Here is a 14,208-nt window from a genome sequence, read left to right on the forward strand (position 1 = left end):
AGTGACCCCACTCTCTGAGGGTGTCTCAGGGGGAGTTGGGATAATGACTGACCCTGGGAGTGACCCCACTCTCTGAGGGTGTCTCAGGGAGAGTTGGGATAATGACTGACCCTGGGAGTGACCCCACTCTCTGAGGGTGTCTCAGGGGGAGTTGGGATAATGACTGACCCTGGGAGTGACCCCACTCTCTGAGGGTGTCTCAGGGAGAGTTGGGATAATGACTGACCCTGGGAGTGACCCCACTCTCTGAGGGTGTCTCAGAGAGAGTTGGGATAATGACTGACCCTGGGACGTGACCACACTCTCTGAGGCTGTCTCAGGGGGAGTTGGGATAATGACTGACCCTGGGAGTGACCCAACTCTCTGAGGGTGTCTCAGGTGGAGTTGGGATAATGACTGACCCTGGGAGTGAGCCCACTCTCTGAGGTTGTCTCAGGGAGAGTTGGGATAATGACTGACCCTGGGAGTGACCCCACTCTCTGAGGGTGTCTCAGGGGGAGTTGGGATAATGACTGACCCTGGGAGTGACCCCACTCTCTGAGGGTGTCTCAAGGGGAGTTGGGATAATGACTGACCCTGGGAGTGACCCCACTCTCTGAGGGTGTCTCAGGGAGAGTTGGGATAATGACTGACCCTGGGAGTGACCCCACTCTCTGAGGGTGTCTCAGGGAGAGTTGGGATAATGACTGACCCTGGGAGTGACCCCACTCTCTGAGGGTGTCTCAGGGGGAGTTGGGATAATGACTGACCCTGGGAGTGACCCTACTCTCTGAGGGTGTCTCAGGGAGAGTTGGGATAATGACTGACCCTGGGAGTGATCCCACTCTCTGAGGGTGTCTCAGAGGGAGTTGGGATAATGACTGACCCTGGGAGTGACCACACTCTCTGAGGGTGTCTCAGGGGGAGTTGGGATAATGACTGACCCTGGGAGTGACCCCACTCTCTGAGGGTGTCTCAGGTGGAGGTGGGATAATGACTGACCCTGGGAGTGACTCACTCTCTGATGTTGTCTCAGGGAGAGTTGGGATAATGACTGACCCTGGGAGTCAACCCACTCTCTGAGGGTGTCTCAGGGGGAGTTGGGATAATGACTGACCCTGGGAGTGACCCCACTCTCTGAGGGTGTCTCAGGGAGAGTTGGGATAATGACTGACCCTGGCCGTGACCCCACTCTCTGAGGGTGTCTCAGGGAGAGTTGGGATAATGACTGACCCTGGGAGTGACCCCACTCTCTGAGGGTGTCTCAGGGAGAGTTGGGATAATGACTGACCCTGGGAGTGACCACACTCTCTGAGGGTGTCTCAGGGAGAGTTGGGATAATGACTGACCCTGGGAGTGACCCCACTCTCTGAGGGTTTCTCAGGGGGAGTTGGGATAATGACTGACCCTGGGAGTGACCACACTCTCTGAGGGTGTCTCAGGGAGAGTTGGGATAATGACTGACCATGGGAGTGACCCCACTCTCTGAGGGTGTCTCAGGGGGAGTTGGGATAATGACTGACCCTGGGAGTGACCCCACTCTCTGAGGGTGTCTCAGGGGGAGTTGGGATAATGACTGACCCTGGGAGTGACCCCACTCTCTGAGGGTGTCTCAGGGAGAGTTGGGATAATGACTGACCCTGGGAGTGACCCCACTCTCTGAGGGTGTCTCAGGGGGAGTTGGGATAATGACTGACCCTGGGAGTGACCCCACTCTCTGAGGGTGTCTCAGGGAGAGTTGGGATAATGACTGACCCTGGGAGTGACCCCACTCTCTGAGGGTGTCTCAGGGGGAGTTGGGATAATGACTGACCCTGGGAGTGACCCCACTCTCTGAGGGTGTCTCAGAGGGAGTTGGGATAATGACTGACCCTGGGAGTGACCACACTCTCTGAGGGTGTCTCAGGGGGAGTTGGGATAATGACTGACCCTGGGAGTGACCACACTCTCTGAGGGTGTCTCAGGGAGAGTTGGGATAATGACTGACCCTGGGAGTGACCCCACTCTCTGAGGGTTTTCTCAGGGGGAGTTGGGATAATGACTGACCCTGGGAGTGACCACACTCTCTGAGGGTGTCTCAGGGAGAGTTGGGATAATGACTGACCCTGGGAGTGACCCCACTCTCTGAGGGTGTCTCAGGGGGAGTTGGGATAATGACTGACCCTGGGAGTGACCCCACTCTCTGAGGGTGTCTCATGGAGAGTTGGGATAATGACTGACCCTGGGAGTGACCCTACTCGCTGAGGGTGTCTCAGGGGGAGTTGGGATAATGATTGACCCTGGCCGTGACCCTACTCTCTGAGGGTTTCTCAGGGGGAGTTGGGATAATGACTGACCCTTGGAGTGACCCCACTCTCTGAGGGTGTCTTAGAGGGAGTTGGGATAATGACTGACCCTGGGAGTGACCGCACTCTCTGAGGGTGTCTCAGGGGGATTTGGGATAATGACTGACCCTGGCCAGTGACCCTACTCTCTTAGGGTGTCTCAGGGAGAGTTGGGATAATGACTGACCCTGGGAGTGACCCCACTCTCTGAGGGTGTACCAGGGGGAGTTGGGATAATGGCTGACCCTGGGAGTGACCCCACTCTCTGAGGGTGTCTCAAGGGAGTTGGGATAATGACTGACCCTGGGAGTGACCCCACTCTCTGAGGGTGTCTCAGGGGGAGTTGGGATAATGACTGACCCTGGGAGTGACCCCACTCTCTGAGGGTGTCTCAGAGGGAGTTGGGATAATGACTGACCCTGGGAGTGACCACACTCTCTGAGGGTGTCTCAGGGGGAGTTGGTATAATGACTGACCCTGGGAGTGACCCCACTCTCTGAGGGTGTCTCAGGGGGAGTTGGAATAATGACTGTCCCTGGGAGTGACCCCACTCTCTGAGGGTGTCTCATGGAGAGTTGGGATAATGACTGACCCTAGGAGTGACCCCACTCTCTGAGGGTGTCTCAGGGAGAGTTGTGATAATGACTGACCCTGGCCGTGACCCCACACTCTGAGGGTGTCTCAGGGAGAGTTGGGATAATGACTGATCCTGGGAGTGACCACACTCTCTGAGGGTGTCTCAGTGGGAGTTGGGATAATGACTGACCCTGGGAGTGACCACACTCTCTGAGGGTGTCTCAGGGAGAGTTGGGATAATGACTGACCCTGGGAGTGACCCCACTCTCTGAGGGTTTTCTCAGGGGAAGTTGGGATAATGACTGACCCTGGGAGTGACCCCACTCTCTGAGGGTGTCTCAGGGAGAGTTGGGATAATGACTGACCCTGGGAGTGACCCCACTCTCTGAGGGTGTCTCATGGAGAGTTGGGATAATGACTGACCCTGGGAGTGACCCTACTCGCTGAGGGTGTCTCAGGGGGAGTTGGGATAATGATTGACCCTGGCCGTGACCCTACTCTCTGAGGGTTTCTCAGGGGGAGTTGGGATAATGACTGACCCTTGGAGTGACCCCACTCTCTGAGGGTGTCTTAGAGGGAGTTGGGATAATGACTGACCCTGGGAGTGACCCCACTCTCTGAGGGTGTCTCAGGGGGATTTGGGATAATGACTGACCCTGGCCATGACCCTACTCTCTTAGGGTGTCTCAGGGAGAGTTGGGATAATGACTGACCCTGGGAGTGACCCCACTCTCTGAGGGTGTACCAGGGGGAGTTGGGATAATGGCTGACCCTGGGAGTGACCCCACTCTCTGAGGGTTTCTCAAAGGGAGTTGGGATAATGACTGACCCTGGGAGTGACCCCACTCTCTGAGGGTGTCTCAGGGGGAGTTGGGATAATGACTGACCCTGGGAGTGACCCCACTCTCTGAGGGTGTCTCAGAGGGAGTTGGGATAATGACTGACCCTGGGAGTGACCACACTCTCTGAGGGTGTCTCAGGGGGAGTTGGTATAATGACTGACCCTGGGAGTGACCCCACTCTCTGAGGGTGTCTCAGGGGGAGTTGGAATAATGACTGTCCCTGGGAGTGACCCCACTCTCTGAGGGTGTCTCATGGAGAGTTGGGATAATGACTGACCCTAGGAGTGACCCCACTCTCTGAGGGTGTCTCAGGGAGAGTTGTGATAATGACTGACCCTGGCCGTGACCCCACACTCTGAGGGTGTCTCAGGGAGAGTTGGGATAATGACTGATCCTGGGAGTGACCACACTCTCTGAGGGTGTCTCAGTGGGAGTTGGGATAATGACTGACCCTGGGAGTGACCACACTCTCTGAGGGTGTCTCAGGGAGAGTTGGGATAATGACTGACCCTGGGAGTGACCCCACTCTCTGAGGGTTTTCTCAGGGGGAGTTGGGATAATGACTGACCCTGGGAGTGACCCCACTCTCTGAGGGTGTCTCAGGGAGAGTTGGGATAATGACTGACCCTGGGAGTGACCCCACTCTCTGAGGGTGTCTCAGGGGGAGTTGGGATAATGACTGACCCTGGGAGTGACCCCACTCTCTGAGGGTGTCTCATGGAGAGTTGGGATAATGACTGACCCTGGGAGTGACCCTACTCTCTGAGGGTGTCTCAGGGGCAGTTGGGATAATGATTGACCCTGGGAGTGACCCCACTCTCTGAGGGTGTCTCAGGGGGAGTTGGGATAATGACTGACCCTGGGAGTGACCCCACTCTCTGAGGGTGTCTCAGGGAGAGTTGGGATAATGACTGACCCTGGGAGTGACCCCACTCTCTGAGGGTGTCTCAGGGGGAGTTGGGATAATGACTGACCCTGGGAGTGACCCCACTCTCTGAGGGTGTCTCAGAGGGAGTTGGGATAATGACTGACCCTGGGAGTGACCACACTCTCTGAGGGTGTCTCAGGGGGAGTTGGGATAATGACTGACCCTGGGAGTGACCCCACTCTCTGAGGGTGTCTCAGGGGGAGTTGGAATAATGACTGACCCTGGGAGTGACCCCACTCTCTGAGGGTGTCTCATGTAGAGTTGGGATAATGACTGACCCTGGGAGTGACCCAACTCTCTGAGGGTGTCTCAGGGAGAGTTGTGATAATGACTGACCCTGGCCGTGACCCCACTCTCTGAGGGTTTCTCAGGGAGAGTTGGGATAATGACTGACCCTGGGAGTGACCACACTCTCTGAGGGTGTCTCAGGGAGAGTTGGGATAATGACTGACCCTGGGAGTGACCCCACTCTCTGAGGGTTTTCTCAGGGGGAGTTGGGATAATGACTGACCCTGGGAGTGACCCCACTCTCTGAGGGTGTCTCAGGGAGAGTTGGGATAATGACTGACCCTGGGAGTGACCCCACTCTCTGAGGGTGTCTCAGGGAGAGTTGGGATAATGACTTACCCTGGGAGTGACCCCACTCTCTGAGGGTGTCTCAGGGGGAGTTGGGATAATGACTGACCCTGGGAGTGACCCCACTCTCTGAGGGTGTCTCAGAGGGAGTTGGGATAATGACTGACCCTGGGAGTGACCACACTCTCTGAGGGTGTCTCAGGGGGAGTTGGTATAATGACTGACCCTGGGAGTGACCCCACTCTCTGAGGGTGTCTCAGGGGGAGTTGGAATAATGACTGACCCTGGGAGTGACCCCACTCTCTGAGGGTGTCTCATGGAGAGTTGGGATAATGACTGACCCTAGGAGTGACCCCACTCTCTGAGGGTGTCTCAGGGAGAGTTGTGATAATGACTGACCCTGGCCATGACCCCACACTCTGAGGGTGTCTCAGGGAGAGTTGGGATAATGACTGATCCTGGGAGTGACCACACTCTCTGAGGGTGTCTCAGTGGGAGTTGGGATAATGACTGACCCTGGGAGTGACCACACTCTCTGAGGGTGTCTCAGGGAGAGTTGGGATAATGACTGACCCTGGGAGTGACCCCACTCTCTGAGGGTTTTCTCAGGGGGAGTTGGGATAATGACTGACCCTGGGAGTGACCCCACTCTCTGAGGGTGTCTCAGGGAGAGTTGGGATAATGACTGACCCTGGGAGTGACCCCACTCTCTGAGGGTGTCTCAGGGGGAGTTGGGATAATGACTGACCCTGGGAGTGACCCCACTCTCTGAGGGTGTCTCAGGGAGAGTTGGGATAATGACTGACCCTGGGAGTGACCCCACTCTCTGAGGGTGTCTCAGGGGGAGTTGGGATAATGACTGACCCTGGGAGTGACCCCACTCTCTGAGGGTGTCTCAGGGAGAGTTGGGATAATGACTGACCCTGGGAGTGACCCCACTCTCTGAGGGTGTCTCAGGGGGAGTTGGGATAATGACTGACCCTGGGAGTGACCCCACTCTCTGAGGGTGTCTCAGAGGGAGTTGGGATAATGACTGACCCTGGGAGTGACCACACTCTCTGAGGGTGTCTCAGGGGGAGTTGGGATAATGACTGACCCTGGGAGTGACCTCACTCTCTGAGGGTGTCTCAGGGAGAGTTGGGATAATGACTGACCCTGGGAGTGACCCCACTCTCTGAGGGTGTCTCAGGGGGAGTTGGAATAATGACTGACCCTGGGAGTGACCCCACTCTCTGAGGGTGTCTCATGTAGAGTTGGGATAATGACTGACCCTGGGAGTGACCCAACTCTCTGAGGGTGTCTCAGGGAGAGTTGTGATAATGACTGACCCTGGCCGTGACCCCACTCTCTGAGGGTGTCTCAGGGAGAGTTGGGATAATGACTGACCCTGGGAGTGACCACACTCTCTGAGGGTGTCTCAGGGAGAGTTGGGATAATGACTGACCCTGGGAGTGACCCCACTCTCTGAGGGTTTTCTCAGGGGGAGTTGGGATAATGACTGACCCTGGGAGTGACCACACTCTCTGAGGGTGTCTCAGGGAGAGTTGGGATAATGACTGACCCTGGGAGTGACCCCACTCTCTGAGGGTGTCTCAGGGGGAGTTGGGATAATGACTGACCCTGGGAGTGACCCCACTCTCTGAGGGTGTCTCAGGGGGAGTTGGGATAATGACTGACCCTGGGAGTGACCCCACTCTCTGAGGGTGTCTCAGGGAGAGTTGGGATAATGACTGACCCTGGGAGTGACCCCACTCTCTGAGGGTGTCTCAGGGGGAGTTGGGATAATGACTGACCCTGGGAGTGACCCCACTCTCTGAGGGTGTCTCAGGGAGAGTTGGGATAATGACTGATCCTGGGAGTGACCCCACTCTCTGAGGGTGTCTCAGGGGGAGTTGGGATAATGACTGACCCTGGGAGTGACCCCACTCTCTGAGGGTGTCTCAGAGGGAGTTGGGATAATGACTGACCCTGGGAGTGACCACACTCTCTGAGGGTGTCTCAGGGGGAGTTGGGATAATGACTGACCCTGGGAGTGACCTCATTCTCTGAGGGTGTCTCAGGGAGAGTTGGGATAATGACTGACCCTGGGAGTGACCCCACTCTCTGAGGGTGTCTCAGGGGGAGTTGGAATAATGACTGACCCTGGGAGTGACCCCACTCTCTGAGGGTGTCTCATGTAGAGTTGGGATAATGACTGACCCTGGGAGTGACCCAACTCTCTGAGGGTGTCTCAGGGAGAGTTGTGATAATGACTGACCCTGGCCGTGACCCCACTCTCTGAGGGTGTCTCAGGGAGAGTTGGGATAATGACTGACCCTGGGAGTGACCACACTCTCTGAGGGTGTCTCAGGGAGAGTTGGGATAATGACTGACCCTGGGAGTGACCCCACTCTCTGAGGGTTTTCTCAGGGGGAGTTGGGATAATGACTGACCCTGGGAGTGACCACACTCTCTGAGGGTGTCTCAGGGAGAGTTGGGATAATGACTGACCCTGGGAGTGACCCCACTCTCTGAGGGTGTCTCAGGGGGAGTTGGGATAATGACTGACCCTGGGAGTGACCCCACTCTCTGAGGGTGTCTCATGGAGAGTTGGGATAATGACTGACCCTGGGAGTGACCCTACTCGCTGAGGGTGTCTCAGGGGGAGTTGGGATAATGATTGACCCTGGCCGTGACCCTACTCTCTGAGGGTTTCTCAGGGGGAGTTGGGATAATGACTGACCCTTGGAGTGACCCCACTCTCTGAGGGTGTCTTAGAGGGAGTTGGGATAATGACTGACCCTGGGAGTGACCCCACTCTCTGAGGGTGTCTCAGGGGGAGTTGGGATAATGACTGACCCTGGGAGTGACCCCACTCTCTGAGGGTGTCTCAGGGAGAGTTGGGATAATGACTGACCCTGGGAGTGACCCCACTCTCTGAGGGTGTCTCAGGGGGAGTTGGGATAATGACTGACCCTGGGAGTGACCCCACTCTCTGAGGGTGTCTCAGGGAGAGTTGGGATAATGACTGACCCTGGGAGTGACCCCACTCTCTGAGGGTGTCTCAGGGGGAGTTGGGATAATGACGGACCCTGGGAGTGACCCCACTCTCTGAGGGTGTCTCAGAGGGAGTTGGGATAATGACTGACCCTGGGAGTGACCACACTCTCTGAGGGTGTCTCAGGGGGAGTTGGGATAATGACTGACCCTGGGAGTGACCTCACTCTCTGAGGGTGTCTCAGGGAGAGTTGGGATAATGACTGACCCTGGGAGTGACCCCACTCTCTGAGGGTGTCTCAGGGGGAGTTGGAATAATGACTGACCCTGGGAGTGACCCCACTCTCTGAGGGTGTCTCAGGGAGAGTTGGGATAATGACTGACCCTGGGAGTGACCCCACTCTCTGAGGGTGTCTCAGGGGGAGTTGGGATAATGACTGACCCTGGGTGTGACCCCACTCTCTGAGGGTGTCTCATGGAGAGTTGGGATAATGACTGACCCTGGGAGTGACCCTACTCGCTGAGGGTGTCTCAGGGGGAGTTGGGATAATGATTGACCCTGGCCGTGACCCTACTCTCTGAGGGTTTCTCAGGGGGAGTTGTGATAATGACTGACCCTGGCCGTGACCCCACTCTCTGAGGGTGTCTCAGGGAGAGTTGGGATAATGACTGACCCTGGGAGTGACCACACTCTCTGAGGGTGTCTCAGGGAGAGTTGGGATAATGACTGACCCTGGGAGTGACCCCACTCTCTGAGGGTTTTCTCAGGGGGAGTTGGGATAATGACTGACCCTGGGAGTGACCACACTCTCTGAGGGTGTCTCAGGGAGAGTTGGGATAATGACTGACCCTGGGAGTGACCCCACTCTCTGAGGGTGTCTCAGGGGGAGTTGGGATAATGACTGACCCTGGGTGTGACCCCACTCTCTGAGGGTGTCTCATGGAGAGTTGGGATAATGACTGACCCTGGGAGTGACCCTACTCGCTGAGGGTGTCTCAGGGGGAGTTGGGATAATGATTGACCCTGGCCGTGACCCTACTCTCTGAGGGTTTCTCAGGGGGAGTTGGGATAATGACTGACCCTTGGAGTGACCCCACTCTCTGAGGGTGTCTTAGAGGGAGTTGGGATAATGACTGACCCTGGGAGTGACCCCACTCTCTGAGGGTGTCTCAGGGGGATTTGGGATAATGACTGACCCTGGCCATGACCCTACTCTCTTAGGGTGTCTCAGGGAGAGTTGGGATAATGACTGACCCTGGGAGTGACCCCACTCTCTGAGGGTGTACCAGGGGGAGTTGGGATAATGGCTGACCCTGGGAGTGACCCCACTCTCTGAGGGTGTCTCAAAGGGAGTTGGGATAATGACTGACCCTGGGAGTGACCCCACTCTCTGAGGGTGTCTCAGGGGGAGTTGGGATAATGACTGACCCTGGGAGTGACCCCACTCTCTGAGGGTGTCTCAGAGGGAGTTGGGATAATGACTGACCCTGGGAGTGACCACACTCTCTGAGGGTGTCTCAGGGGGAGTTGGTATAATGACTGACCCTGGGAGTGACCCCACTCTCTGAGGGTGTCTCAGGGGGAGTTGGAATAATGACTGTCCCTGGGAGTGACCCCACTCTCTGAGGGTGTCTCATGGAGAGTTGGGATAATGACTGACCCTAGGAGTGACCCCACTCTCTGAGGGTGTCTCAGGGAGAGTTGTGATAATGACTGACCCTGGCCGTGACCCCACACTCTGAGGGTGTCTCAGGGAGAGTTGGGATAATGACTGACCCTGGGAGTGACCCCACTCTCTGAGGGTTTTCTCAGGGGAAGTTGGGATAATGACTGACCCTGGGAGTGACCCCACTCTCTGAGGGTGTCTCAGGGAGAGTTGGGATAATGACTGACCCTGGGAGTGACCCCACTCTCTGAGGGTGTCTCATGGAGAGTTGGGATAATGACTGACCCTGGGAGTGACCCTACTCGCTGAGGGTGTCTCAGGGGGAGTTGGGATAATGATTGACCCTGGCCGTGACCCTACTCTCTGAGGGTTTCTCAGGGGGAGTTGGGATAATGACTGACCCTTGGAGTGACCCCACTCTCTGAGGGTGTCTTAGAGGGAGTTGGGATAATGACTGACCCTGGGAGTGACCCCACTCTCTGAGGGTGTCTCAGGGGGATTTGGGATAATGACTGACCCTGGCCATGACCCTACTCTCTTAGGGTGTCTCAGGGAGAGTTGGGATAATGACTGACCCTGGGAGTGACCCCACTCTCTGAGGGTGTACCAGGGGGAGTTGGGATAATGGCTGACCCTGGGAGTGACCCCACTCTCTGAGGGTGTCTCAAAGGGAGTTGGGATAATGACTGACCCTGGGAGTGACCCCACTCTCTGAGGGTGTCTCAGGGGGAGTTGGGATAATGACTGACCCTGGGAGTGACCCCACTCTCTGAGGGTGTCTCAGAGGGAGTTGGGATAATGACTGACCCTGGGAGTGACCACACTCTCTGAGGGTGTCTCAGGGGGAGTTGGTATAATGACTGACCCTGGGAGTGACCCAACTCTCTGAGGGTGTCTCAGGGGGAGTTGGAATAATGACTGTCCCTGGGAGTGACCCCACTCTCTGAGGGTGTCTCATGGAGAGTTGGGATAATGACTGACCCTAGGAGTGACCCCACTCTCTGAGGGTGTCTCAGGGAGAGTTGTGATAATGACTGACCCTGGCCGTGACCCCACACTCTGAGGGTGTCTCAGGGAGAGTTGGGATAATGACTGATCCTGGGAGTGACCACACTCTCTGAGGGTGTCTCAGGGAGAGTTGGGATAATGACTGACCCTGGGAGTGACCCCACTCTCTGAGGGTTTTCTCAGGGGGAGTTGGGATAATGACTGACCCTGGGAGTGACCCCACTCTCTGAGGGTGTCTCAGGGAGAGTTGGGATAATGACTGACCCTGGGAGTGACCCCACTCTCTGAGGGTGTCTCAGGGGGAGTTGGGATAATGACTGACCCTGGGAGTGACCCCACTCTCTGAGGGTGTCTCATGGAGAGTTGGGATAATGACTGACCCTGGGAGTGACCCTACTCTCTGAGGGTGTCTCAGGGGCAGTTGGGATAATGATTGACCCTGGGAGTGACCCCACTCTCTGAGGGTGTCTCAGGGGGAGTTGGGATAATGACTGACCCTGGGAGTGACCCCACTCTCTGAGGGTGTCTCAGGGAGAGTTGGGATAATGACTGACCCTGGGAGTGACCCCACTCTCTGAGGGTGTCTCAGGGGGAGTTGGGATAATGACTGACCCTGGGAGTGACCCCACTCTCTGAGGGTGTCTCAGAGGGAGTTGGGATAATGACTGACCCTGGGAGTGACCACACTCTCTGAGGGTGTCTCAGGGGGAGTTGGGATAATGACTGACCCTGGGAGTGACCCCACTCTCTGAGGGTGTCTCAGGGGGAGTTGGAATAATGACTGACCCTGGGAGTGACCCCACTCTCTGAGGGTGTCTCATGTAGAGTTGGGATAATGACTGACCCTGGGAGTGACCCAACTCTCTGAGGGTGTCTCAGGGAGAGTTGTGATAATGACTGACCCTGGCCGTGACCCCACTCTCTGAGGGTTTCTCAGGGAGAGTTGGGATAATGACTGACCCTGGGAGTGACCACACTCTCTGAGGGTGTCTCAGGGAGAGTTGGGATAATGACTGACCCTGGGAGTGACCCCACTCTCTGAGGGTTTTCTCAGGGGGAGTTGGGATAATGACTGACCCTGGGAGTGACCCCACTCTCTGAGGGTGTCTCAGGGAGAGTTGGGATAATGACTGACCCTGGGAGTGACCACACTCTCTGAGGGTGTCTCAGGGGGAGTTGGGATAATGACTGACCCTGGGAGTGACCCCACTCTCTGAGGGTGTCTCATGGAGAGTTGGGATAATGACTGACCCTGGGAGTGACCCTACTCGCTGAGGGTGTCTCAGGGGGAGTTGGGATAATGATTGACCCTGGCCGTGACCCTACTCTCTGAGGGTGTCTCAGGGGGAGTTGGGATAATGACTGACCCTTGGAGTGACCCCACTCTCTGAGGGTGTCTTAGAGGGAGTTGGGATAATGACTGACCCTGGGAGTGACCCCACTCTCTGAGGGTGTCTCAGGGGGAGTTGGGATAATGACTGACCCTGGCCATGACCCTACTCTCTTAGGGTGTCTCAGGGAGAGTTGGGATAATGACTGACCCTGGGAGTGACCCCACTCTCTGAGGGTGTACCAGGGGGAGTTGGGATAATGGCTGACCCTGGGAGTGACCCCACTCTCTGAGGGTGTCTCAAAGGGAGTTGGGATAATGACTGACCCTGGGAGTGACCCCACTCTCTGAGGGTGTCTCAGGGGGAGTTGGGATAATGACTGACCCTGGGAGTGACCCCACTCTCTGAGGGTGTCTCAGAGGGAGTTGGGATAATGACTGACCCTGGGAGTGACCACACTCTCTGAGGGTGTCTCAGGGGGAGTTGGTATAATGACTGACCCTGGGAGTGACCCCACTCTCTGAGGGTGTCTCAGGGGGAGTTGGAATAATGACTGTCCCTGGGAGTGACCCCACTCTCTGAGGGTGTCTCATGGAGAGTTGGGATAATGACTGACCCTAGGAGTGACCCCACTCTCTGAGGGTGTCTCAGGGAGAGTTGTGATAATGACTGACCCTGGCCGTGACCCCACACTCTGAGGGTGTCTCAGGGAGAGTTGGGATAATGACTGATCCTGGGAGTGACCACACTCTCTGAGGGTGTCTCAGTGGGAGTTGGGATAATGACTGACCCTGGGAGTGACCACACTCTCTGAGGGTGTCTCAGGGAGAGTTGGGATAATGACTGACCCTGGGAGTGACCCCACTCTCTGAGGGTTTTCTCAGGGGAAGTTGGGATAATGACTGACCCTGGGAGTGACCCCACTCTCTGAGGGTGTCTCAGGGAGAGTTGGGATAATGACTGACCCTGGGAGTGACCCCACTCTCTGAGGGTGTCTCATGGAGAGTTGGGATAATGACTGACCCTGGGAGTGACCCTACTCGCTGAGGGTGTCTCAGGGGGAGTTGGGATAATGATTGACCCTGGCCGTGACCCTACTCTCTGAGGGTTTCTCAGGGGGAGTTGGGATAATGACTGACCCTTGGAGTGACCCCACTCTCTGAGGGTGTCTTAGAGGGAGTTGGGATAATGACTGACCCTGGGAGTGACCCCACTCTCTGAGGGTGTCTCAGGGGGATTTGGGATAATGACTGACCCTGGCCATGACCCTACTCTCTTAGGGTGTCTCAGGGAGAGTTGGGATAATGACTGACCCTGGGAGTGACCCCACTCTCTGAGGGTGTACCAGGGGGAGTTGGGATAATGGCTGACCCTGGGAGTGACCCCACTCTCTGAGGGTGTCTCAAAGGGAGTTGGGATAATGACTGACCCTGGGAGTGACCCCACTCTCTGAGGGTGTCTCAGGGGGAGTTGGGATAATGACTGACCCTGGGAGTGACCCCACTCTCTGAGGGTGTCTCAGAGGGAGTTGGGATAATGACTGACCCTGGGAGTGACCACACTCTCTGAGGGTGTCTCAGGGGGAGTTGGTATAATGACTGACCCTGGGAGTGACCCCACTCTCTGAGGGTGTCTCAGGGAGAGTTGGGATAATGACTGACCCTGGGAGTGACCCCACTCTCTGAGGGTTTTCTCAGGGGAAGTTGGGATAATGACTGACCCTGGGAGTGACCCCACTCTCTGAGGGTGTCTCAGGGAGAGTTGGGATAATGACTGACCCTGGGAGTGACCCCACTCTCTGAGGGTGTCTCATGGAGAGTTGGGATAATGACTGACCCTGGGAGTGACCCTACTCGCTGAGGGTGTCTCAGGGGGAGTTGGGATAATGATTGACCCTGGCCGTGACCCTACTCTCTGAGGGTTTCTCAGGGGGAGTTGGGATAATGACTGACCCTTGGAGTGACCCCACTCTCTGAGGGTGTCTTAGAGGGAGTTGGGATA

The sequence above is a fragment of the Oncorhynchus mykiss genome, chromosome 2, assembly GCF_013265735.2.
Source record: "Oncorhynchus mykiss isolate Arlee chromosome 2, USDA_OmykA_1.1, whole genome shotgun sequence".
NCBI classification, from domain to species: domain Eukaryota; kingdom Metazoa; phylum Chordata; class Actinopteri; order Salmoniformes; family Salmonidae; genus Oncorhynchus; species Oncorhynchus mykiss.